At 44.9% G+C, this 27,979-nt stretch overlaps 1 pseudogene; it reads left to right on the forward strand.

Annotated features, from left to right (window-relative positions):
* The first annotated feature begins 18,975 nt into the window (after positions 1–18,975).
* LOC139172067 (nuclear factor related to kappa-B-binding protein-like) lies at positions 18,976–27,382 on the forward strand (annotated as a pseudogene).
* Positions 27,383–27,979: the final 597 nt, after the last annotated feature.

Below are 27,979 nucleotides of genomic sequence, written 5' to 3' on the forward strand. Positions count from 1 at the left end.
AGAGTATTAGGGATGTTTATCACCTTGTGTTATATAAGTTTAAAGGGTGCAACAAAAGTATTGCATTAGACAGGGAATGAACACTCAAACACAAGAGCTGGATGAAAATGGGTCACTTTATTGAATTACAGAAAGTGACCTGCAGAGGAAGCTAAATGGGGCGGAATACCTGAACACAACATACCTGGGCAACTAATGGATGTAACTCCTTGCTTGGTAAGGGTGAAGCATGACACGCCTTCACCCAAATGTGAAAGCCATGCCCAACGTGTGGGAGGGCTCACCCCCATGACCTGGAACCAGAAATGACGTGGATGAGCCCCCAGCGCTCCTTCTTCACCGTCCGGAGAGGCAGCATGAGTTGCATGATGAAGGAGCCCATCATCTTTCAAAAGATGCCCAAGGGAGAACACACAGTTGCTACTGACACCCTTTCGGCCCCATTTCTGCCAAATAGTGACCAATAATAACATAAATGTCTAATCAACCTATTTACAAACCAACACCCACCCCCCAACCACTTAAACATCACACCCGACCAGGATGGAGAAGGTGATAAAACAATCTGAAATAAAATCACTAGATTGCAAAAAATTCCTCCTTGCCCCCTACGGGCAACCTCTGAAAGACACCCCAGATAGAGCGGAGGGTGGATGGGTGACCGATCGAGGAGGCGAGCAGGAAGCAAAGGGAAGTGGATGTGAAGAGAGCAGGCCCTGAAATAGGCCTGCAAACCATGCCCGCTTCTCCCAGCAGCCCCTGTGAGCCAATTACAGCTTGAGGGCAGGAGGCAGCGTTTTCGCCCCTCCCTATCTCTGGAAATATCGGCCTGGAGATGCTTTAATTATTTAACTTGTGCTGTGTTTGAAGCTCGTGGGCGCTCTCGTGCTGTGTGTGAGAGCGCCCAGCTGGGAGGTAATGTTTTTGCCCCTCCCCGCTGCCGCAAATATCGGCCCAGTGATAATTCATCCGGCCTTTCAGTTATCATAATTTTTTGGTTTTTACACAATGTTATTTGTTATTTTTCAAAAACATTGCTCAAGAGCAGTGTTCTTCAGTTCAGCAGTGTTCTTCAGTTCTTCCCAGCTTTCTTTGACACATTTCTAACTTAACCATACCTCTTCTGCTTGTGTTATTTGCATCACGGATCGCTGTTGTCCTCTTTAAGGCAGAACTGTGACCCCATTAGCCAGCTGGGATGTTTTGGAAGCCTCTTCTGGGGATTCCAGTAGCTGAGGCATCTTCTGGGCAAGCTGGCTACCTGACTATATCTCAGCCCATTTCCATGTGGGATAGAATTGCCTCTCTCTTTGTAAGGATTGCCTCTCGGGCTCAGAGACCACCAAGGACCCCATAGTCATCCTCTTCCTCCCCCTTCTCTTTCACCCAAACCCCACTCCCTCCTAGCACTGATGATGTTACTTAGTTTGGTCATGAAACATCTGCAAGAAAACAAGCAAGCTCTGAGAGGACCAAGGACCCCACAGTCTTCCTCCTCCTACGTAGAAATCACAGACACAGAGACAGTATTAATTCTTCATTTAACCTAGTTATGGTGGGAATGGTTAATACACATAGCATACAGACAAAATGACACATAGCATACAGACAAAGTCCTATCAAGATATAATTCCTAGGCAAAGAGAAAGGTTTTCATTACCTTGGGTAAACAGAAGCTTGAATGGATAATTATTTCCTTAAGCTAATCAAAGGAGTGGGTTGCCTTAACCAGGCACATAGGTTTGATTCTATCATATCCACAGAGGGCATTCCATATTCATTTTACACTTTTCCCTAGATACAAATAACTTTTAGATTTAAATGAGATGCTTTATTGATGATAGGTTTGCCATATCATTACAATAATCAACAATAGCCTACACTCCTCCTCTTCCTTCTCCTCTTCCTCCTCCTCCGCCTCCACCCAAAACCCATCCCATTTTAGCACTGATGTTGTTACCTAGTTTGGTCATGAAATGTCTGCAAGAAACTTAAGAAAGTGAAGACTCTTGAAATGAAGTATTTCCAAAGGAACCTTTTATTAAGCAGAAGTTGCAGCATTGGATTCAAAGCAGCATCTGAATATTCTTAGGCAAGACAAGTAGAATTAAAGCAGTAGAGACCCCCATCCCTTTAGCCAGATGCAGATTTATCCAATCCACAGGTGTGAAGATGTTCTTTTACCTGAGAACCAGATAAGCATACATTCTCATGGCTATGTTCCTGTTGGCTATCAAAGTGAAACAACCACATGGCCATCCCTTCTAGACATTCCCCAAGAAGTGAGAAGATCTCAGGGCAATTTGGGGTGCCAGGATGCTAGTTATAAAATCCTAGTTGTCACAGGCAATACTAATGAATTGAATCCAAGCCCCCCACCCTTCTCCCATGCAGTATCACTTTAAGGGATCTGACAAAGATAGTATTCCCACCTTTGGATTAACAGATTAACAGATTTGGAAGGGACCTTGTAGGTTATCTAGTCCAAACCCCGACCCAAGCAGGAGACCCTACACCATTTCTGATACATGGCAGTCCAGTGTCTTCTTGAAAGACTTCAGTGATGAAGCTCCCACAATTTCCGAAGGCAACTTCTGTTCCATGGGTTGATTGTTCTCACTGTCAGAAAATTTCTCCTTATTTCCAGGTTGAATCTCTCCTTGGTTGGTATACATTCTTCCTTGTTTGGCCTTTGGGTGCTTTGGAAAATAGATGCATCATGATGATGATAATAATAATAATAATAATAATAATAATAATAATTATTATTATTATTATTATTATTATTATTATTATTTATTAGATTTGTATGCCACCCCTCTCTGAGGACTCAGAGTGGCTCACAACAAACAATACAATGTACAAATCTAATATTAAAAAACAATTTTAAAACCCTTATTAAAAACAATCATGCAACCCAAACAAATCATACATAAAATGGAACAACCGAGGGATATATCAATTTCCCCATGCCTGGCAACATAGGTGGGTTTTCAGGAATTTATGAAAGGCAAGGAGGGTGGGGGCAGTCCTAATCTCTGGGGGGGGGAGTTGATTCCAGAGGGCCAGGGCTGCCACAGAGAAGGCTCTTCCCTTGGGTCCTGCCAGATGACATTGTTTTGTCAACGGAACCCAGAGAAGGCCGATTTTGTGGGACCTAATCAGTCACTGGGATTCGTGCGGCAGAAGGCAGTCCTGAAGGTATTCTGGTGCAATGCCATGAAGGGCTTTATAGGACATAACCAACACTTTGAATTGTGACCGGAAACTGATTGGCAGCCAGTGCAGGCTGCAGAGTGTTGACGAGACATGGGCATATCTGGTGGGACCCAGGGGAAGAGCCTTCTCTGTGGCGGCCCCGGCCCTCTGGAACCAACTCCCCCCAGAGATTAGAACTGCCCCCACCCTCCTTGCCTTTCGTAAACAACTTAAAACCCACCTCTGCCGCCAGGCATGGGGGAATTGAGATCCTCTTTCCCCCTAGGCCTTTACAATTCTATGCATGGTATGTATGTATGTATGTTTGGTTTTTATATTAATTGATTTTTAATCATCAATACCAAATTACTATTGTACACTGTTTTATTGTCGCTGTTAGCCGCCCCGAGTCTCTGGAGAGGGGCGGCATACAAATCCAATAAATAAATAAATAAATATCTAGGAAAGCCCATGATTGTTCTCGCAGCCGCATTCTGCACGATCTGAAGTTTCTGAACACTTTTCAAAGGTAGCCCCATGTAGAGAGCGTTGCAGTAATGATGCAGGATGATGTGCCACAAAGGTCTGTTCTGGGTCCCATTCTTTTTAATATGTTTGTGAGTGACCTAAGGGAAGGTTTGGTAGAGAATTTGCTGATTACTATAAAGTGCGCAATAGGGTTGATATTCCTTGAGGCATCTGTGATATGACAAATGATTTAGCTTTACTAGATAAGTGGTCAAAGCAATGGAAACTGCAGTTTAATGTTTCCAAATGTAAAATAATGCATTTGGGGAAAAGGAATCCTCAGTCTGAGTATTGTATTGGCAGTTCTGTGTTAGCAAAAATTTCAGAAGAGAAGGATTTATTTTTATTAGATTTGTTATTATGTATTGTTTTTACCATTGTTGTGAGCCACCCCGAGTTTGCGGAGAGGGGCGGCATATAAATCCAATAAATCTAATCTAATCTAATTTAGGGGTTGTGATTACTGACAGTCTCAAAATGGGTGAACAGTGCGGTCAGGCAGTAGGGAAAGCAAGTAGAATGCTTGGCTGCATAGCTAGAGTTATAACAAGCAGGAAGAGGGAGGTTGTGATCCTGCTGTATAGAGTGCTGGTGAGACCCCATTTGGAATACTGTGTTCAGTTCTGGAGACCTCACCTACAAAAAGAGGTTGATCAAATTGAATGGGTCCAAAGATGGGCTATAAAAATGGTGGAAGGTCTTAAGCATAAAACTTATCAGAAAAACTTCATGAACTCAATCTGTATAGTCTGAAGGACAGAAGGGAAAGGGGGGACATGATCAAAACATTTAAATATGTTAAAGGGTTAAATAAGGTTCAGGAGGGAAGTGTTTTTAATAGGAAAGTGAACACAAGAACAAGGGGGCACAATCTGAGGTTTAGTTGGGGGGAAGATCAGAAGCAACGTGAGAAAATATTATATTACTGAAAGAGTAGTAGATGCTTGGAACAAATTTCCAGCAGACGTGGTTAGTAAATCCACAGGAACTGTATTGAAACATGCCTGGGATAAACATATATCCATCCTAAGATAAAATACAGGAAATAGTATAAGGGCAGACTAGATGGACCAGGAGGTCATTTTCTACGGTCAATCCTCTATGTTTCTATGACTCTCCCTCCTCTCTGTGGCAGACCCTCAAATATCAGAATGCTGCTATCCTAGCCTAGCCATGCCCAATTCCTGCAACCATTCATCCAGGAGTGGGCTGCTGCCTGGATGGGGTAGTGGTGGTGGGACGCAATGGGGTAGGGGAAATGGAGCTCCACCCCAGAGCACCCAATTTGCGCAGAAAGATATTGAAAGAAAATGCAGGGCGTAGCCACGGCCACAGTTTGGTAATAAAAATTTTGGTAGCCCTTCACTGCGTTCATCGTATATTATAGTCTCTAGTTCTCTCATCATCCTGGTTGCTTTTCTCTGCACTCTTTCTAGAGTTTCAACCTCTTTTTTATAGATTTGCAATTGGCTGATAATTCTCACTCAACAATTACAAAACTACGTCTACAACTCCCACAACTTCTGAATGCAATTTCAGATCTGTTTATTCCTTGTCTGGCCTTTGGGTGTTTTGGAAAACAGCTTGACCCCCTCCTCTCTGTGGCAGAGGGCATCTCAAATATTATACTGTCCAAAATCAACATTTTACTGCTGGGTAACATGACCTGGAGGGGTCTTCAGAGGCTGGGGGCAGATTCCGCACTCCTACCTCAACTGAAATGGAAATGTTACTGGTTTTATTGATATGCTTGATATCAGTAAAATTTACAGGATTTTACTGGTATGATTGATCACTTGATTTGGTTAGGTAATATCAATTAACTATACATTAATTAGTATAGTTATTAACTGATTATTTATGGTTAGACTGATTGATTGTTGATATTAATTCACTAATTCCATTGATTATTGATAGTAATTGATTTGATGAAACTGATTATTGATATCAATTGATTTATTATTGATATTAATTGATTTATTATTGATAATTAATTAATCCCATTGATTATTGATATTAATTAATTAATTGAAAATCCAGTTTTGCAGCTGTTCCGTGCAATTAGAAGCACAGACTTCTATATTAGATCAGCCCAAGGAAGATTTGAATAAATATTTCAAGCACCCTGAGATAAAAGTAGAAAGCAAAGGTTTCTAGCAGCAGCAAACAAAACTGGTAAGCCATTATAAGGTACGGACCAGGGCTTTTGAAGAATAAAGACAGCTTTAGTTGAGGGGAGGGGAGGTGATGTTGCGCAGATGTGGCATAGTTTAGCAACTGCCTCCTATTTTTTTCTGGGGATGCATTGCCCTCTCCTGGAAATGTTGTACTAGGGAGAAATATAGTATATCACAGAAGTGGGTACACTCCCTCACATTTTGTAAATACAAAGGTTATCCAGAAAGGAAGGCACATAGCTCTCATGGGGGATGTTTGCGGGGGAAGTTGGTATGACTATTGTGTAGCAGGAAGACAACAGAAGAGAACGGGCAGTGCCAGTGGTCAGTAGATCGACTGGCGTTGTGGGGAAGGTCAGAGGTGAGCGTCCCCATTCCCTTTCCCTCCAAGGACGAAGTGCACGCTGTCATACCCTCCCTGAATGCTGAGGGCAGGAACGCTGCAAGAGATTTTGATGCTTTTCGCCAACTTCCTACTTCTGCTCATGTGCTGAAGCAAAAATATCGGCAAAAATTGTCAAAATCTCACTCACACATGCATCCTCATGTGAGATTTCACTTTCTGTGCATGCGCAGGAGCCCAATCTTGCACTGATGAGCACGCACGTGCCTGCTGGACATGTGAGCGCCCGCGACAGCCTTGGAGGGCACAGTGGTAGCCCCAAAGACAGCAGGTTCTTTGCTGGTCATCCATAAGTCCTATTTTTTCAGTGCTGGTGTAACTTCAAATGGTCACTAAATGAATTGTTACATGTCAAGGACTGCCTGTGTTTTAATGCCCCCTCTGTAAGCCTCCCCCTTTCCACCCACCTGGGACGGGAAGGAGGGTCGAAGGGCGTCCCCAGCTGCCTGCCATTTGTGAGGTAAAATTGGGCTTTAACAAAAGTCTATGACTGCCATCTTGATTTTTCTTGACTCTTGGAATTTCCTGCATGCTGGCTGGGGAATTCAGAGAATTGGAGCCAACTCCTCTTAAAAGTTTGCAAAATAATTGTGAAAACGCCATGAGGAGCATCTTTTTTTTTCACCTAAAGGTGAAGTTTTCTAAAACCAAACAGCAGGGGGCAGTAAGAGCCGATATTCCTGTGTTAAGATATGTCTCTGTTGAAGAAAAAACTATAGTGTTAAAACTCTTGATGGATTGCAGTTCTGGGATTTCTGATTGAACCTGTTTTTGTAGTCCTTCCTTACAAGAAAGGCTATTTTCTAAACAAACATACATACAGACATACCATTCATAAATTGTAAATGCCCGGGGGAGATGTCTCAGTTCCCCCATGCCTGACGACAAAGGTGGGTCTTAAGGAGCTTACAAAAGGCAAGGAGAGTAGGGGCAATTCTAATCTCCGGGGGGAGTTGGTTTCAGAGGGCCGAGGCTGCCACAGAGAAGGCTCTTCCTCTGGGGCCCGCCAACCGACATTGTTTAGTTGATGGGACCCGGAGAAGGCCCACTCTGTGGGACCTAATCGGTCGCTGGGATTCGTGCGGCAGCAGGCGGTCTCGGAGATATTCTGGTCCAGTGCCATGAAGGGCTTTAAAGGTCATAACCAACACTTTGAATTGTGACCGGAAATTGATCGGCAACCAATGCAGACTGCGGACTGTTGGTGAAACATGGGCATACCTAGGTAAGTCCATGACTGCTCTCGCAGCTGCATTCTGCACGATCTGGAGTTTCCGAACACTTTTCAAAGGTAGTCCCATGTAGAGAGCATTACAGTAGTCGAACCTCGAGGTGATGAGGGCATGAGTGACTGTGAGCAGTGAGTCCTGGTCCAGATAGGGCCGCAACTGGTGCACCAGGCGAACCTGGGCAAACGCCCCCCCTCGCCACAGCTTCCAGACACCGGCACATCACTTCCACTGCTTCATTGACTGGACATGGGGTGGAGATGTAAAGCTGGGTATCATCAGCGTACTGATGATACCTCACCCCATGCCCTTGAATGATCTCACCCATCGGTTTCATGTAGATATTAAATAGCAGGGGGGAGAGGACTGACCCCTGAGGCACCCCGCAAGGGAGAGACCTCGGGGTCGACCTCTGACCCCCCCACTAACACCGACTGCGAGCGACCGGAGAGGTAGGAGGAGAACCACTGGAGAACAGTGCCTCCCACCCCCAACCCCTCCAGCTGGTGCAGAAGGATACCATGGTCGATGGTATCAAAAGCCGCTGAGAGGTCAAGAAGCACCAGGACAGAGGATAAACCCCTGTCCTGGGCCTGCCAGAGATCATCCATCAACGCGAACAAAGCAGTTTCCGTGCTGTAACCGGGCCTAAAACCCGACTGCTGGGGACCACGATAATCGGCTTCTTCCAAGGACCGTTGGAGCTGGAGTGCCACCACCTTCTCAACAACCTTCCCCATAAAGGGAAGGTTGGAGACTGGACAGTAGTTATTGAGTACGGCTGGGTCCAAGGAAGGCTTCTTGAGGAGGGGGCGCACGAGCGCGTCTTTATAGGATGATGGAAAGGATCCCCTCCCCAAGGAAGCGTTGACAATCTCCTGGACCCAGCTCCGGGTCACCTCCCTGCTGGCCGAAACCAGCCAGGAGGGACACGGGTCCAGTAAACAGGTGGCGGAACTCACAACTCCAATGGCCTTGTCCACTTCATCAGGTGTCACCAGATCAAACTCTTCCCAGACAGGTGGACAAGTACGGCCCCCAGTCACCTCGACTGACTCGTTGTCAGCCGACTCTGTTTTCCAATTAGAGTCGAGGTCTGCCCAGATCTGAGCAATTTTATCAGCGAAAAACGTGTTAAAATCCTCGGCATTACTCTGTAAGGGCTCCCCAACTCCCCCCTGGTTAAGAAGGGAGCGGGTCACCCTAAACAGAACCGCTGATGCAATCAAGGCGGCATGATACACGCATCTTGCCGCCTTGAGCGCCACTTTGTAAGTCTTAATAAAAGCTCTTACAAGTGTTCGATCGGATTCAGACTTACTCTTCCTCCTTCGCTTCTCTAGACGTCTCTTCTGGCGTTTCAACTCCCGGAGCTCCTCGTTGAACCATGGAGCTCTACGGGGTCTAGCGCCACGGAGAGGTCGCAAAGACGCAATCCGATCAAGAGCCTCCGCTGCAGCCTTGTTCGAGGCTTCCGCAAGAGACTTCTCCAAACTGTGGACGAGTGCATCTGGAATAACCCCAAGCGCCATCTGAAAGCCCTCTGGGTCCATCAGGCGTCTGGGGCGGAACATCTTAATTGGTTCCGCCTCCCTCCGGGGAAGGATTGGAGCCTATGCTTCAGAAAAAAATGTTGTCACAGTAACTGGTGTTTAAAGTCTACATCGTGGGTGTCCAACCTTGGCAACTTTAAGACCTGTGGATTTCAACTCCCAGAATTCCCCAGCTAACACAGCTACTGGGAGTTGAAGTCCACAGGTGTTAAAATTGTCAAGGTTGGACATCCCTGGTCTACATTGTTCCTATGTTTTATATGTAAGCAAGGAAGAAGAAAGTTCTCAGATGAAAACAATCCACAGCATGAGAGTGAGGGCAATATAATAGATGAGGATGGTGGACTCGGAGGTCTTTTTTTTAGTCCATATTTGCTTATGGTTGGAAGCTCTCAGAATGTCTTTGACCCAAACCCTATCAGGCCCAAAAAATCAGGTCCACACATGAAAGTCCAATTTAACTGATTTATTGCTACTCGTGCCTATGCACAGGAATTTTCTAATAGAAATAGAATGGCTCATATTTCTTGGGGTTAGATAAGGGTCAATGGAATTCAAGGAGGGTTAGATATCATTTGCTTGTGGCTACATAGAGATTATTTCTCTTTTCAGTCTACTCTCAGGTTCTGCCACTTCTTCTCTTACAGTTCCACTCAGATTACAGATTAACAGAGTTGGAAGAAACCTTGCAGGTCATCTACTCCATCCCCACCCAAGCAGAAGACCCTACACCATTTCTGACAAATGGCAATCCAGTCTCTTCCTGAAAGCCTCCAGTGATGAAGCTCCCACAACTTCCAAATGCAACTTCTGTTCCATTGGTTGATTGTTCTCACTGTCAGAATATCTCTCATTATTTCCAGGTTGACTCTCTCCTTGGTCAGCTTCCAACCATTATTCCTTGTCTGGCCGTTAGGTGCCTTAGAAAACAGCCTGAACCCCTCTTCTCTGTGGCAGTCCCTCAAGTATTTGAAGATTCCTATCATGTCCTTCTGGACCTCCTCTTCACTAGACTATCCATGCAACCATTCTTCATATGTTTCATACGTTTTAGCCTCCAGTCCCCTAATCATCCTGGTTGCTCTACTCTGCACGTTTTCCAGAGTCTCAACATTTTTTATAGTATGGTGAGCAAAACTGGATGCGGTATCTGTTAAATTTGTGCAGGAATGGAGAGTCATGGTGTAGGACAATTCAGTACCTTTTATTGAAATCAGCTCGAACTGAAACAGCAGTTTATTTCTGTCGCTGCTACATTGGCCTATCAGCGGTGGCTTTGCAATTTACTCTGTATGACAGTACCTAACAGTATCCACTCTCTAACCTAGAACCTGCAAGGTGCCATAGCAAAGGCCCTGGATTAAGGAGCAAGGAAACTCAGGTCCTAGATGCCTTACTTTCCTTGGAAGCCGGCCCTCACTTCTCAGAACAATAGCCAATCTGGAGTAGTAGTGGTGAAAAGTGAAATGTCTAAAACCACAGAAACTCCCTGGAGACTATCCAGTTTTGAATTTCATGTCAACCGTGGAAACTCCCTATGGGATTTTTTTTCTTAACCCAGTTTGTTTCTTAAAGTTATTGTTGAAGAAAACAAGGAGAGGATAGAGCACCACACATTCCCCTCTCAGCATCATTAGATTGATACTGACTCTGAAAATGTGACGCTGCCACTTTGCCATCTGCCATCTGGTAGTGGTGAAATAAAGTCAGCTAAAGGGCTATGCAGTCGGAGGGCACTCTCCCGTGTCATTTTGATGGTTTCCTAACTTTTGGGGGTTTTAATGGTTTTGTTGTATGATTTTAGTCATTTTTGAGTTTTAAATTTGTGAGTGTAATATGTAATAGAATCAGCTATCTAATTGCATAAACCAACAATTCTGGTCACCATGATAGAAAGAAGATCTTGAGATTCTGGAAAGAGAGCAGAAAAAAGGTACTCTAAAACATATGAAGTATGGTTGCAGGAATTGGGGATGTTTAGTCCACGGGTAGCTTCTAACATGTTGTTGTTGTTGGTGTTGTTGTTTTATTCAAATTTTTTAATGCCGTCCTTTTCCTTAGACTCAAGACAGTTTACAACATGTTAGCAATAGCACTTTTTTTTAACAGAGCCATCATATTGCCCCCACAATCCGGGTCCCCATTTTACCCACCTTGGAAGGATGGAAGGCTGAGTCAATCTTGAGCCGGTGATGAGATTTGAACCGCTGACCTACAGATCTAGCAGTCAGCTTTGGTGGCCTGCAGTACTGTACTCTACCCACTATGCCACCTGTTGTTGTTGTTGTTGTTGTTGTTGTTGTTATTATTATTATTATTATTATTATTATTATTATTATTATTATTTTGTCAAACATGTACAAGATAGTAGTATTAGTGTAAACATTAGCAAAGTAGTTACAGGTAAATTAGGCAATAGGACAGTAGGACAGGGATTGTAGGCAAATGGTGCACTTATGCAACTCCCCTTACAAACTTCTTACGTATGGGGTGAGGTCAACTGTAGACAGTCCAAGGTTAAAGATTTTGGGGGCTTGGGGAAGAAACCCCAGAGTCGGATAGGGCATTCCAGACACTGATCACTCTGTTGCTGAAGTTGTATTTTATTCATTCCAGTTTAGAGCGGTTTACGTTAAGTTTGAATCGATTGTGTGCTCGTATATTGTTGCAATTGGAACTGAAGAAATCACGGACAGAGATGGAGGTAGATGATTTTATGAGCTATATTTAGGTCAGATCGAAGGCGATGAAGTTCTAAGCCATCTAAGGCTAAAATTTCAAGTCTGGTGGAATAATGTATTCTGATGAGAGCAGAGGAGTGGAGGATTCTTCTTGTGAACCAGAGAAGTAACCCACTTCTGGTCTAGTCTAGTAAAAAGAAGAACTAGCAGTGTTCGAATATTTAAGGAGCTGCAATACTTTGGGCTACTTTGTGATTCTGTACCAAGTTGACCTTGGCTGAAATCAGATGCTAGGTAAGATTGGATCTGTTCACACTCAGATGTGAGGCTACCAGAGGTGGGTTCAGACCGGTTCAGACTGGTTCACCTGAACTGGTCACAAACCACTGGTGACATTATGATGGCATCACAGAACTGGATCAGTTGGTGCTGGTCTGTGGCCACCGTCATCTTTTTAACAAAAAAGTTGGGATTTTTTTCTCCCCATGTTTTTCTTCTTCTGCACATGTGCAGAAGCCAAGTTTCTGGCACTGCATATGCATTGCCATCTTGTTTTTGGCTCTCTTTTTTTGGTTTTTTTCCAGATTTTTTACACTGCGCACACATGCATACATGAAGCTCACACATGGCCATGTGGCATGGGAAGAAAGCGAACCAGCAGTGAGGTGAGTTAGAACCCACCGTTGGAGACTACCTGATACTCCAGAGTGGTAGGCCAGACTGGGAAGTCCAAAGGCATCTTAGGAAGTTGCATTGACAAATGTCTTCTGTCCAGTAGCCAGGAAAAATTCCACAAACATGTCCATGAAGACACCAGGAACCAAGCTTGACCTGATAGAGAACCTTACTTGTTATCATGCAAAGCCATAAATGTTTATTTTAGTGGCCAAATTAAGATGTTCTGCAAACCAAGACAAACTAAACCAATGGTTGAGTTGGGTCACTATTAAAAGAGCATAAACCATTTATTTATTTATTTATTTACTTACTTACTTACTTACTTACTTACTTACTTACTTACTTACTTACTTACTTACTTACTTACTTACTGTTAGAGTTGAAAGCAGGAACCCTACAGTACACCAGTCAAGTGGCAGTTCAATCTTCTCTTTAAAAATGTCCAGAGTGTTGGAGTTCACAACGTCCGCTGGTAGGTTGTTCCATTGGTTGATCGCTCTGACCGTTTTTGAAATAAAACAGGTTTTTCAAGTCAGATGGAACTGAGAATCATTGTAGGCCCCCAAATAGCAATTCTACTCTGGTATGATGTTCCCTTGGCTTCCCCTCCTTGAAGATTGCCAATATCTCATCCAGCAGAACAAGAAGCAATGGATGGGAACTAATTGAGGAGAGATTACTGCTACCGTAGCACTCAGGAGAAATTTCCTGACAGTTGCAACAATTAACCAGTGGAACGGCTTGCCTCCAAAAGTTGTGGAGGCTTTATCCCTGGAGGCTTTTAAGAAGCGACTGGTCAAGCATTTGTCCAAAATAATATAGGGGCCCCTGTTTGTGCAGGGTGTCCCAACTCTCGCCAGACCAATCCTTGAATACTGTCTGTAACCCACACTGCAATTCGGACATAAATACATTTGTTTATTTATTTATTCATTTATTTATTGTTAGAGTTGAAAGGGACCATGAAGGCCATCGAGTTCAACCCCCTGCCCAAGCAGGAACCCTATAGTACACAAGTCAAGTGGCAGTTCAATCTTCTCTTAAAAATGTCCAGAGTGTTGGAGTTCACAACGTCCGCTGGCAGGTTGTTTCATTGGTTGATCGCTCTGACCATCAGGAAGTTCCTCCTTATCTCCATGTTGAATCTCTCCTTGGTCAGCTTCCAGCCATTGTTCCTCGTCCGACCCTCTGGTGCCCTGAAGAATAAAGTGATCCCCTCCTCTCTGTGACATCCCCTCGTATACTTGTAGACTGCTATCATGTCCACTCTGGCCCTCCTTTTCTCTAGGCTATCCATGCCCAGTTCCCTCAGTCTCTCTTCGTAAGTCTTGGTTTCCAATCCCTTAATCATCTTGCTTGCTCTTTTCTGCACCTTCTCCAGAGTTTCAATGTCTCTTTTGAAGTGTGGTGACCAGAACTGAATACAGTACTCCAGGTGTGGTCGGACCAGGGCATGGTAGAGTGGTATTAAGACTTCCCTGGTCTTGGAGTGTATTCCCCTGTTGATGCAGCTTAGGATTGTGTTGGCTTTTTTAGCTGCTGCTGCACATTGTTGGCTCATGTTTAGTTGATTGTCCACCAAGACTCCGAGGCCTCTTTCGCAGTCGCTACTGCTAAGAGGGGTTTCTCCCAGGTTGTATGTGTGTCCAGGGTTTTTTCTGCCTAGGTGAAGGACTTTGCTCTTGTCGATGTTAAACATAATTTTGTTGGTGTGGGCCCACTGTGTTAGTCTGTCTAGGTCTTTCTGTAATTTGAGCCTGTCTTCTAGGGTATTGGCTACCCCCACCAGCTTGGTGTCGTCTGCGAATTTGATCAGTTGCCCTTCTATTCCCTCATTCAAGTCGTTGATAAAAATGTTGAAGAGCACAGGGCCCAGAACTGAACCCTGTAGTACCCCACTGCCTACGTTCTTCCATGTGGATTTGGAACCGCTGAGGACAACTTGTTGGGTGCGGTTGTTCAGCCAGCTATTGATCCATCTTCATGTGTTGTAATTTACTCCGCTTTTTTCTAATTTGTTGATTAGGAGATAGTGGTCGACTTTGTCGAAAGCTTTGCTGAAGTCTAAGTATATGAGGTCCACTGTGTTGCGCTGGTCTACTGATTTGGTTATGGCGTTGAAAAAGGATATGAGATTGGTTTGACATTATTTGTTTCTGACAAACCCGTGTTGGCTGTTGGATATAATCTTGTTTGTTTCCAGGTAGTGGCAAAGCTGTTTTTTAAATTATTTTCTCCAGTATTTTTCCAGGTATTGAAGTCAGGCTAATAGATCTGTAGTTGCTTGGATCCGTCTTTTCCCCTTTTTTGTGGATGGGAACTACGTCCGCTCGTTTCCAGTCTTCTGGTAGGTCTCCAGTGGCCCAAGATTTTTGGTAGATGAGGAGAAGTGGTTCCGCGATGTTGTCTGCCAGTTTTTTAGGTCTCTGGGGTGGAGTCCGTCAGGTCCCGGTGGTTTGTACTTGTTAAGCTCCCTCAAGTAGTCCCTAATGGTAGCTTTGTCTATGTTGAGTTCGGTTCCAGGGCTGTTATTTGCAGTTAGGTTGTAGGTTGATTGGTTGGTGGTTCCTTTATGTGTGAAGACTGATGTAAAGTAGGTATTGAGCAGCTGTGCTTTGTCTCTGTTGTTGGTGATTTCATTACCATCTTTGTTTTTTAGTATGGTGACTGTTTCTTTGATTTTTTTCTTGTTGTTTATGTGGTGGAAGAAGCTTTTTTTTTGGTCGTTAATTTTCATTGTGAGGTGCTGTTCGTGTTGAGCTTTTGCTGTTCTTATGTTTTCCTTGCAGGTTCCGGCTGTTGCTAATATTCCATCTTGGTTATGAGTCCTTCTTTCCATTTGTTGTATTTGGCTTTTTTTTCTTTTACGTTGTCTGTGAGGTCCTTGTTTAGCCATGCTGGTTTCATTTTAGTTTTTCTGCTTTTCTTTTTCGTGGGGATTGAATTGCTCTAATCTGCATCATATTTCAGATTAAGACAATTCCCACTGAAAAATACACACTTCAACTGGCTTGACTTGGTAAGAATCCTATTTTTAAAAGAGGAAGACTTCAGAATTCATCAGTAATTTAGTTTCCTGCTGCCTGATTTTCTGTGGATGAGTCAAGACGAAATAGATATTCATAAAACATTGCAAAGTTCTATTTATAGTTCCTTGCAGCAACTAAGAAATGTTCTTTCTTCTCCTTAGGGAGGTTTGAGCTACTCTTGACAATCCCATCATGGCCTGTACTTGCCCCTAATTCTTCCAAAACCACGGCTTAGCTTTATCCTTAGAGCATAGGTTGGAAGGTGTTGTGACCCATCAGCATCCTGCGGAATTGATCACGGATTCTGAGGATTGAGAGAAGGGTGAGAGCCTCTTCTTGATGCCAGAGTATGCCAGTATCAGAAGGCATGAGTGGCTGAGCAGGAGGAAGTCTCTGTGTGAATAGATCCATGCCTTTTGGGTATTTAAGGCTAAGTCTTGTGATGAGCGAGTACGCAAGTCAACTTTATAATGTGAGATAGATCTTTTATTCATTTATTTTATTAGTTTGACAAGCATGTACAAGATGCAAAACCAGCACAACGGCAAACCAGAAGTGCATTTTTCTGAACTTCCGGTTTGTCCATTGGGGGATTTTTTTGCCTCTGCGGCTTCAGGGAAACTTCCCTAAAGTCTCCAGAGGATAAAACAGCCTTTCCCAAGGCCAAAAATCAGCTGGCCAGCATGCACATGCCTGCTGAAACCGAAACATGGCAATGCCTCACATGCCTTCTGGTATGGCTCTGCATGCTACCTGTGGCACGCATGTCATAGGTTCAGCATCACAAGTATACATGATGTACAATGACAATAAAAGCTGCTACTACTACTACTTCTACTACTACTACTACTACTACTATTATTATTATTATTATTATTATTATTATTATTATTTCCCTTCCTCTCTTCTTACTATTCCATGTTTTTCCCTCTTCTATTTTATACTTGGATAAACTAATAAAAGGTTTTAACTCTGGGGGGGGGGGAATCTAAATTTGAATGGTATCCAGGGCCATCTCATGCTGTAGTGGGGTCAGAGTTGGGTTCCTCCCAGTTTGGACCAGTTTTCCTGAACCGGTAGTGCCCCGCTGGTGACATCACAATAACCTCACTGACTCAGTTCAATCAATGCCTGTCTGTGGGCACCACCATCTTTTTTTTTTTTTTTTAAACAATTTAATTTTTTTTAAATTTTCTTCTGGGCATGCACAGAAATCAAGTTTCTGGCACTGTGCATGCAGTCGCCATATTGTTTTTGGCTTTTAAAAAATTATTATTATTTTAGGATTAGCATGCACTTGCCCAAGTGGCTAACCCTAACCTACGAGGTGCAACAATGTAAGTTAGAATCTGAGCAATGTTCCCTCTAAGGCGCGCGGCTGCACATGCAAAAACAACCCCCCACGCAGCCTTTTCCAAGGCCGTGCACAATGGAGCCGGGCATTGGAGTTGGGGGTGGGGAGCGACGAAAGTGCGCAGGCCAGCGAAGATTTTTTTTGTTTTGAATGTTGCGCCCGCATGCACGTGCACTCCCCATCCCCCTGCCAGCCAATGTGGGGCGTAGATTCACGCCGCGTGTACTGCCAGCGCCGGCCCGATGATTGTCTGGGGGGGCGCGGATCCACACCCTGCATGCTGCCGGCGCCGGCACAATGATCCTCTGGGGGGAGCGAGAGAGAGAGAAAGTAAGGGGGAGAGATAGAGGGAGAAAGAGAAAGAAAAAAGAGGAGGAGAAAGAGAGAAAGAGGGAGAAAGCAAGAGTGAGAGAAAGAAAGGGGGAGAGATAGAGGGAGAGAGAAAGAAAAAGAGAGGGGGAGAAAGAGAGAGAGAGAGAAAGCAAGAGAAAGAGAGAGCAACAGACAGAGAGGGAGAGAGAAAGCAAGAGAGAGGGAGAGAGAAAGAGTGAGAAAAAGAGAGAGAGAGTGAGAAAGAGAGAGAGAAAGACTGGGGAGAGAGAAAGAGAGAAAGAAAGAAAGAGAGAGAGAAAGAGAAAAGGAGAGGAAGGAAGGAAGGAAGGAAAAAGAAATAGAGGGAACAAGGAAGGAAGGAAGAAAGGAAGGAAGGAAGGAAGGAAGAATGAAATGAATGGATGGATGGAGAAATGAAGGACTTTTTTGGGGGGGGGTAAATTTTTTAAATTTTTTCTCTCAACATACATTCAAATAATCTAATTTTCCATGAATAAAATGTGGTATTTTGTTAGTAACTAATATCAATCATCAAAAAAGTTGCAAAAGGTTTTTTCTAATGTTGTCATCCAGGTACATACTTTTCTTTTAATTAAATTCCCTCCTTAATGTTATTTCAAAAAGTACAACACCAATTATATTTCTAACTTATTAACCATTATGCCAAAGTGCTTCCTTCTTTCTTTATACATTTTTCTATAAACCAAGAAAACCTTGTATAGCCAATCAGATGTTAACAAAAGAAAATTAAAAACAAAACATAAACATATACAAATTTCAGACTTCTCCCCCCCTCTAAATAGTACATTTACCTAATCCAAAATTTAAACATTATTTCAGCCCATCTAACATTTAGCCAATTAATACTTATCTACACTTCTTACTTAATTATTAATCTTAAATTTCAATTTGAGAAAAAAAGGAAAAAAATTCTAAATATTCTCTATTTTCAATCAAGTAAAAATCATTAATATCATTAATCTCCCCAAAAATTCTAAATTCAATTCCATTTATGCATTAATCCAAATCAGTATCACCTACTACATATCTTATTATAATCACTACTTCTAACTTTATTAAAACAGATCAGAAATTCCTAAATTCATATATCTAAATAGAAAAAATAATTAAAGTTAAAAAAAGAGCAAACAAAACAATACTCCAAGCTTAATCAACCCTTTTCAAACTCCTTTTTTTTTATTTTAACATCTGATTTTAATGTCAGGTGACATGGTAATAGCTAGCAACTTTTTTTAAAAAAAAACCAAGACCATGCAAAACTGTGAACATGGTATGCCATAACTATTGTGGTTCATAGACGTGGCATTTTTCTCTTAGCAAAAATACAGACAGAATATTCATTTCTGCGCTTAGGGTCACTTTTGAAAAGGAAGAGCTTACAATACAACAAAAAAAGTTCAGGTAATACAGCTAAGCTGATAGCAGACGTTTGTTTAGTAATCTTTATTCAAAAAGCAATAAAAATCACTAACTAGACTCAATCTCCACTGAAGTGAGCAGGCAAGTGGTCACCAAACTCTCGGTGAGGTTGACTTTACCTGTGATTTCAAGAAGCGGTTTTCCTGTCCCATTAAGGCCACCAACATTTTTCAAAATGTTGAAAATGTTGATATAGAGGGAATAAAGCAATTTAACTTTCAGCTTTTTTCACAACTAGCTCATCTACGTAAGATATTTCCTTGTGCAATCTGGTGCAGCCGAGAGAAACATCTGCCCACAGAAAGACCATTAACCCAAAGTGATGTCAGATCTCAAAAAAACCCCAATCATAAACGTACACAGGACAGACTGCTGAAACAGATTCTTGCCTCCCGAAATCATCTGTTAGAACTCGCTAAGAAAGGAGGATCGGATCTGGCTGTCAAGAGAAAATACTCCACAGCTGCTTATTCTGCTGAAGAACGAGATAGACAAACAAATCGGCGATACCTTAAAATCCTCAGGGAAGTTAAAGAAGAATGTGGAGACACCACACTATCCTCTGATGAAGAAGATTTGAGTTCTTGGATTCCAACCTCTTCAACTCACTGTTCAAGTCCTGCTCTTCCTCTCAGAGTAATACCCACTATCAACCCAAAACATGAAAACAGCAGATAAATTGGATTTCGGTGAGAATAATTTGAAGATGATGCTGAAGAAACACCATGAAAAGCGCAAGCGGCAACCAAATCACCCTAATCTGATGACAGGGGACCTGACCCTGAATGACATCATGACACGTGTGAATGCTGGCAGGAAAGGATCTTTGGCAGCCTTGTTTGACCTTGCAGTCCTCAAAAAGAAGGTGAAGGAAAAGGAGGAGAAAAAGAAAAAGAAACTAAAAGTGATTAAATCAGAGGCTGAAGATTTCTCTGAAACTCTCGGCAATTCTGAAGGGGTCCCTCCTGTTTCTCAAAACCCCTCCCCCATTCCTCCGCTTTGGGATTCCCCATCCCTCCCATCTGTTAAAGAAGAGCCTCTTGAAGACATCAAGCCTTGCCTAGGCCTGAATGAAATCTCCTCCAGCTTCTTTTCTCTGCTTCTGGAGATCCTGTTGTTAGAGGGTCCTGCTTGTCTCTCAGTGCTGGAAGATAAAGTCATGGACTGGCAATCTTCTCCTGCCAGCACATTAAACAGCTGGTTCTCCTTTGCCCCCAACTGGTCAGAACTGGTTTTACCTGCCTTGCAATATCTCACTGGAGTCAGCAGAGATGCTTCTTCCAGTTATTCTCCTTTTGTGGAATTCAAGGGAAAAAATCAGCAGTGGAAACTGAAAGGCTCTTCCCAAGACCACGAGAAGGAGCTAGCAGCTCTCTTCCAACTTTGATTGGAAACTAAAGACCAAGTTTTCTTCAAGGACAATGAAGATAGTTCAGATGCTACCACACCAGTTCCCCGAGTAAGGACAGATTATATAGTCCGGCCCAGCACTGGAGAAGAGAAACGTGTTTTCCAGGAACAGGAACACTATCGATACAGCCAACCTCACAAAGCTTTTACCTTCTGTATGCACAGCTTTGAGTCAGTGGTGGGCCCTGTGAAAGGAGTCTTTGATAAGGAAACTTATGTAAACAAACCCCGGGAACATTCTCTGTTGCGATCAGATAGACATGCATATGTCACCATATTATCTCTTGTTTGGGATGCTGCAGCTCGTCTTCCAAATGGAGAGGGAACTCGTGCTTCTGAAGGACTCCCAGTTTCTTGCTCCTGATGTCACCAGTGCTCAGGTTAGCACTGTGGTGAGTGGTGCTTTAGATCGATTGCACTATGAGAAAGACCCTTGCGTTAAATACGATACTGGTCGCAAACTGTGGATATATCTACACCGAGATAGGAGTGAAGATGAGTTTGAGCAGATTCATCAGGCCCACGCAGCTGCAGCCAAGGCCAAAAAGGCACTTCAGCAGAAGCCAAAGCCTCCTGCAAAGACAAAATCCAGCACCAAGGAGAGTTCATCGAAAAGGGTGACCACCGGTATCTCCGAACCCAGCCAGATGAGCATTAGCGATTCCAGCATGCCGCCAACCCCGGTAACTCCAGTGATGCCTGCTGCACTCCCTTTGCCAGCGATGCCTATTTCACCCCCTCCTGTCCCTCCTGTGGTTAGCAAGAGTTTGTCTTGCGTTGCAACAGAGCCACCAAAATCCAGCCAGAGCATCCTTTTGGTATCTTCTCCCACGATGCCCCAGCTTGGAACGTTGCTCTCGACCACACAAAGCACTCAGGCTCAGCCTGGATCTCAGCTGCCAACCCCACGGACAGCTAGCCACACCACTTCCTCAGGCCTTACTCAAGTCCGAGTAGTTGCCCCACAGACTAGCCTTCCTCCTCTGTCTCAGCTGGCCCAGGTGGTACCACAACAACAGCCACCTCTAGCATCCGTCCCTCAGACCCAGGTTCCTTCCACTTCCGCACAAAGCAAAGTATTTTCTCAGGCTGCTGTCATGACTGTTCCAGTGAAAGCTCAGCCCAGCCCAGTCCAAGTCCAGAGGACAACCGTTGCTGTAACTGGAGCAGCCAATGTGACCGGGACAGGGATTCCTGCAACACCTACTCCTGTCCCCAAGTCAGCAAATAGTTCTCCGAACAGCGCAGTGCTCAACCCTTCTATCACTCCCCTGTCTTCCTCTGCTTCTTTATCATCTTCCTCCTCATCCACTACTGTCCTCCAGAACATTGCTGGCCAAAATATCCTCTTTGTGGACTTCAGTTCAGCATTCAATACCATTGTATCGGACATTCTCTTAACCAAACTAAATCAGCTAGTGGTACCTGAACACACTTGTAAGTGGATCACAAACTTCCTAACAGACAGGAAGCAGCAGGTGAAGCTAGGAAAAATCACATCAGATACATATACAATTAGCACAGGTGCCCCCCAAGGCTGTGTACTCTCACCACTTCTCTCTATACACTAATGACTGCATCTCAAACGATCCATCTGTTAAACTACTGAAGTTTGCAGATGATACAACAGTGATCGGACTCACTCGAGACAATGATGAATCCGCATACAGACGGGAAGTTGAACAACTATCCTTGTGGTGTGACCAGAAAAATCTAGAACTGAAGACACTCAAAACCGTAGAAATGGTGGTAGACTTTAAGAGAAACCCTTCCATCCTTCCACCTGTCACAATACTAGACAACAGAGTATCAACAATAGAGACCTTCAAATTTCTAGGTTCTATCATATCTCAAGACTATTAATAAGATTTTATATAGAGTTTTTAGTTATTTATGCTTTTTTATTATTATTATTTTGTGTTTTAATAATCAATTCAATCTATATTCTAATTAAATTATTGGGGGGGTTAATTAATGAATAATTGGGGTGAGTTTGGGAACATATATTATTGGGGTTTTTTTAATTAATGGTTGATTGGGATAGTTATACCTGTGTGCATGAGTTGAATGGCTGGTATGATTGGGATGGCTGGGGTGGGCGGGGTTACGGTATGGATGAGATGAATGGTAACAGTATGAATGATAGATTTGGCCCACCTGACGCTCGAGAGGTGGGAGAGGAAGGGGCACCGATCTCTGGGGTGGCAGAGGGTCGGAATATTCCAGTGTTGCTGGGGAGAGGCAGATATGGCGGGGGCCACGGAGTTAGCCGTTCCAGGGGAACGAGGGATCGTTGCTTAATAATCATCCCTTGGTCTGGCTCCGTGAGCCCAATCTTGGGTACTGGTGATGGGTGTAACTCTGGCCCTGGGCTCAGGTTGCTGCTGCTCAATGCCAGGTCGGTGGTAAATAAAGCTCTCCTCATCCAGGATCTGATCCTGGATGAGGAGGCCGACCTGGCATGTATTACTGAAACCTGGCTGGGCCCAGAGGGAGGTGTTCCTCTCTCTGAAATTTGCCCAGCCGGTTTTCAGATATGGCATCAACCTCGACCCCAGGGAAGGGGGGGGGAGGAGTGGCTATTGTAGCCAGGGAGAGCCTTTGCCTACGTAGACTCATTGCTCCGGAAATTGCGGGTTGCAAGTCTCTCTTGATGAAGTTGGACTTAGGGGTTCAGGTGGGCTTATTTCTCATGTACCTGCCTCCCAGCTGCGTGTCAAAAGCCCTGCCTGTGCTACTCGAGGAGGTAGCCGGGTTGGTGGTGGAGTTCCCCGGACTTATTGTCCTGGGGGAATTCAACCTGCCATCACTCGGCAAAACCTCTGGGTTGGCACAGGAGTTCATGGCCACCATGACAGCCATGGACCTGACTCAAGTAGTACAGGGTCCGACTCACGAGGGAGGGCACGCACCTGACATGGTATTCCTTTCTGAGCAATTGAATAATGGTCTGAGACTAAGGGGCTTAGAAGCATTGCCTTTGTCATGGTCAGACCATTTTCTACTACGGCTTGACTTTCTGGCTCCAATCCTTCCCCGCAGGGAGGCGGAACCAATTAAGATGTTCCGCCCCAGACGCCCCTGATGGACCCAGAGGGCTTTCAGATGGCGCTTGGGGTTATTCCAGAGGCACTCGTCCACAGTTCGGCGGAGTCTCTTGCGGAGGCCTGGAACAAGGCTGCAGCGGAGGCTCTTGACCGGATTGTGCCTTTGCGAACTCTCCGTGGCGCTAGACCCCGTAGAGCTCCATGGTTCAACGAGGAGCTCCGGGAGTTGAAACGCCAGAAGAGACGTCTAGAGAAGTGATGGAGGAAGAGTAGGTCTGAATCTGATCGAACACTTGTAAGAGCTTTTATTAAGACTTACAAAGTGGCGCTCAAGGCGGCAAGATGCGCGTATCATGCCGCCTTGATTGCATCAGCGGAATCCCGCCCAGCCGCTCTGTTTAGGGTGACCTGCTCCCTTCTTAACCAGGGGGAAGTTGGGGAGCCCTTGCAGAGCAGTGCCGAGGATTTTAATACGTTTTTTCGCTGATAAAATCGCTCAGATCCGGGCCAACCTTGATTCCAATTGGAAAACAGAGTCGACTGACAACGAGTCAGTCGAGGTGACTGGGGCACGTACTTGTCCACCTGTCTGGGAGGAGTTTGATCTGGTGGCACCTGATGAAGTGGACAAGGCCATTGGAGCTGTGAGTTCCGCCACCTGTTTACTGGATCCGTGCCCCTCCTGGTTGGTCTCGGCCAGCAGGGAGGTGACAAGGAGCTGGGTCCAGGAGATTACCAAAGCTTCCTTGGGGAGGGGAGTTTTTCCAACACTCTATAAAGAGGCGCACGTGCGCCCCCTCCTCAAGAAGCCTTCCCTGGACCCAGCCGTACTTAATAACTATCATTCAGTCTCCAACCTTCCCTTTATGGGGAAGGTTATTGAGAAGGTGGTGGCGCTCCAGCTCCAACGGTCCTTGGAAGAAGCCGATTATCTAGGTCCCCAGCAGTCGGGTTTCAGGCCCGGTTACAGCATGGAAACTGCTTTGGTCGCGTTGATGGATGATCTCTGGCGGGCCCGGTACAGGAGTTTATCCTCTGTCCTGGTGCTCCTTGACCTCTCAGCGGTTTTCGATACCATCGGCCATGGTATCCTTCTGCACCGGCTAGAGGGGTTGGGGGTGGGAGGCACTGTTCTTCAGTGGTTCTCCTCCTACCTCTCTGGCCGGTTGCAGTTGGTGTTAGTGGGGGGTGAGAGGTCGACTCCGAGGTCTCTCCCTTGTGGGGTGCCTCAGGGGTCGGTCCTCTCCCCCCTGCTATTTAATATCTACATGAAACTGCTGGGTGAGATCATCCAAGGGCATGGGGTGAGGTATCATCAGTACGCTGATGATACTCAGCTTTACATCTCCACCCCATGTCCAGTCAACAAAGCAGTGGAAGTGATGTTCTAGTGTCTGGAGGCTGTTGGGGCCTGGATGGGTGTCAACAGACTCAAACTCAACCCGGATAAGACAGAGTGGCTGTGGGTTTTGCCTCCCAAGGACAATTCCATCTGTCCGTCCATTACCCTGGAGGGGAATTATTGACCCCCTCAGAGAGGGTCCGCAACTTGGGCATCCTCCTCGATCCACAGCTTACATTAGAGAACCATCTTTCAGCTGTGGCGAGGGGGGCGTTTGCCCAGGTTCGCCTGGTGCACCAGTTGCAGCCCTATCTGGACCGGGACTCATTGCTCACAGTCACTCATGCCCTCATCACCTCGAGGTTCGACTACTGTAATGCTCTCTACATGGGGCTACCTTTGAAAAGTGTTCGGAAACTTCAGATCGTGCAGAATGCAGCTGCGAGAGCAGTCATGGGCTTACCTAGGTATGCCCATGTTTCGCCATCACTCCGCAGTCTGCATTGGCTGCCGATCAATTTCCGGTCACAATTCAAAGTGTTGGTTATGACCTTTAAAGCCCTTCATGGCACTGGACCATAATATCTCCGAGACCGCCTTCTGCCGAACGAATCCCAGCGACCGATTAGGTCCCACAGAGTGGGCCTTCTCCGGGTCCCGTCAACTAAACAATGTCGGTTGGCGGGCCCCAGGGGAAGAGCCTTCTCTGTGGCGGCCCCGACTCTCTGGAACCAACTCCCCCAAGAGATTAGAACTGCCCCTACTCTCCCTGCCTTCCGTAAACTCCTTAAAACCCACCTTTGCCGTCAGGTATGGGGGAACTGAAACACCTCCCCCGGGCATGTACAATTTATGCATGGTATGTTTGTGTGTGTGTTTGTTAATAAATGGGGTTCTTTTTAAATCTTTTTAAATATTTTAAATTTATTTGGATTTGTCATGATTTGCTGTATTTTGCTGTGAGCCACCCCGAGTCTGCGGAGAGGGGCAGCATACAAATCTAAAAATTAAATAAATAAATAAATAAATAAATAAATAAATAAATAAATAAATAAATAAATAAATGAAAATAAATATATATAAAATAAGACCTAAAATGGTCACCTAACATCAAAAATATCATCAAAAAAGCACAACAAAGAATGTTCTTTCTGCGCCAGCTCAGGAAGCTCAAACTGCCCAAGGAGCTGCTGATACAGTTCTACAGAGGAATCATTGAGTCTGTCATCTGCACCTCTATAACTGTCTGGTTTGGTGCTGCATCCCAACAGGATCGACACTTCAGAGGATAATCAGAACTGCAGAAAAAACAATTGCTGCCAACCTGCCTTCCATTGAGGACCTGTATACTGCATGAGTCAAAAAGAGGGCGGGGAAAATATTTACTGACCCCTCACATCCTGGACACAAATTGTTTCAACTCCTACCCTCAAAACGTTGCTACAGAGCACTGCACACCAAGACAACTAGACACAAGAACAGTTTTTTTCCGAATGCCATCATTCTACTAAACAAATAATTCCCTCAACACTGTCAGACTTTCTACTAAATCTGCACTTCTATTCTACTAGTTTTTCTCATCATTCCTTTCACCCATTTCCTCCCATGTTGACTGTATGACTGTAACTTGTTGCTTATATCCTAAGATGTTTATTAATATTGCTTCTTCATTGCTTATTTGACCCCTATGACAATTATTAAGTGTTGTACCACATGATTCTTGACAAATGTATATTTTATTTTATGTACGTTGAGAGCATATGCACCAAGACAAATTCCTTGTGTGTCCAATCACACTTGGCCAATAAAAATTCTATTCTATTCTATTACTGGACAGCTAGGCATGAAGAGCCAGACAGGGAGCAGCCTCCCACTTACCACCTCCAACTTCCATATTCAAGGCAAGGATGTGCTGCGCCTGCCCCCATCCTCCATCACCACAGATGCCAAGGGCCAGACAGTTCTCCGCATCACTCCGGACATGATGGCCACTTTGGCCAAATCTCAGGTCACCACCATCAAGCTGACTCAAGATCTCTTCACCACGGCCGCCAGCTCTGGAAGCAACCCTACAGGGAAGGGCATCTGCGCCACATTGCGGGTGACATTCAGCCCCACCCAGTCCTCAGACTCCCCCGCCAAGACCAGCACACCCAACACCTCTGCTTCCCCCGGTCCTGCTGGACCAACCGTGGTCAAAGTGACACCGGACTTGAAAACAGTGGAGTCTGCCAGTTCCGCCTTCTGACTGATGCCTGCTTTGGGCATGTCGGTGGCAGACCGCAAGGGCAGAACCATGACCACGATCGCGTCCTCAGAAGCCAAGCCAGCGGCCACCATAAGGATTGTGCAGGGTATGGGGGTGATGCCTCCCAAACCCGGCCAGACAATTACAGTGGCCACCCACACCAAGCATATGCCCTCTTCTTCTCCAGTCAGCATGCCTGGGAATGGCCATAGCTCAGCTGTTTCTCTGCCCACCATGTCGGCTTCTGTCTCCAAGGCAGTCATGGTGGTGTCAGCGGCAGGGACACCCATATCTATAAAACCAGGAACCTCCACTGTGCGACAGGTTCCTGTGAGCACCACAGTGGTTTCCGCCTCCCAACCAGGGAAATTGCCTACCCAAATCACTGTGCCCCTCTCGGTCATCAGCCAGCCTATGAAAGGCAAGAATGTTGTGACTGCTCCCATCATCAAAGGCAACTTGGGGGCCAACATTAGCGGGTTGGGGTGAAATATCATCCTTACCACTATGCCAGCTGGGACAAAATTGATTGCTGGGAACAAACCAGTGATCTTCCTGACTTCTCAGCAGTTGCAACAGCTGCAGCAAGAAGGACAGGCTGCCCAGGTGCGGATTCAGACTGTTCCAGCTTCCCATCTCCAGTCGGGGACAGTCTCTGGCACTACAAAAGCAGTATCCACTATAGTTGTCACAGCAGCCCCGTGTCCAAAACGGATCCCGGATCAGCTTTGAAAGTGTCATCCAAATTATATTTTTTTCAATGAAGTTTCTAGTTCCCTCGCGCCATTTTCACCTGAGTTAATGTCTTGCTCAGGTGGGACTTAGCGAGGTGCAGGCTGGGTCCCAATGTAACTAGAAGCATCTTCGGTGGTCTCTTGGGTTCTGAAGAAGGCAGACCCACCAATACAAGACCAGCTAATGTAGCACGCTAGTGAAATCCAGATTGAATTTTGAGTGATGAAGAGTCTCTTTGAATTTTTGGCTCATGTTGCTGGGAATGTATGTTTCTACAAGGGATTCTGAGTGAGACAAGAAGAAGCAGTGTTGGAAGTGGTGGACACTGGATTGGACTTTCTGCAATCTGGATTGTTATTATTTGTTCCCAATGTTTTTGTCTGTCCAATTTTTAAAATCTAAGCAGAACTTTAAACCAAACCCTTTTCTTTTTTCTTTTTTTGTATCACCTTTTAATCCCCTTTTCCATTTTATTCTTTCTATTCTTCCTTCTAGGAAGGAAGGACTTTGTTAGAAAAATAAAGGGGCTATTGGATCAGACTTTGGACACTTGACAACGTAGTTATGATGGTGGCAATGTCCCAGGGTTCGTGA

The sequence above is a fragment of the Erythrolamprus reginae genome, chromosome 9 (genome assembly GCF_031021105.1).
Source record: "Erythrolamprus reginae isolate rEryReg1 chromosome 9, rEryReg1.hap1, whole genome shotgun sequence".
Lineage (NCBI taxonomy): Eukaryota > Metazoa > Chordata > Lepidosauria > Squamata > Dipsadidae > Erythrolamprus > Erythrolamprus reginae.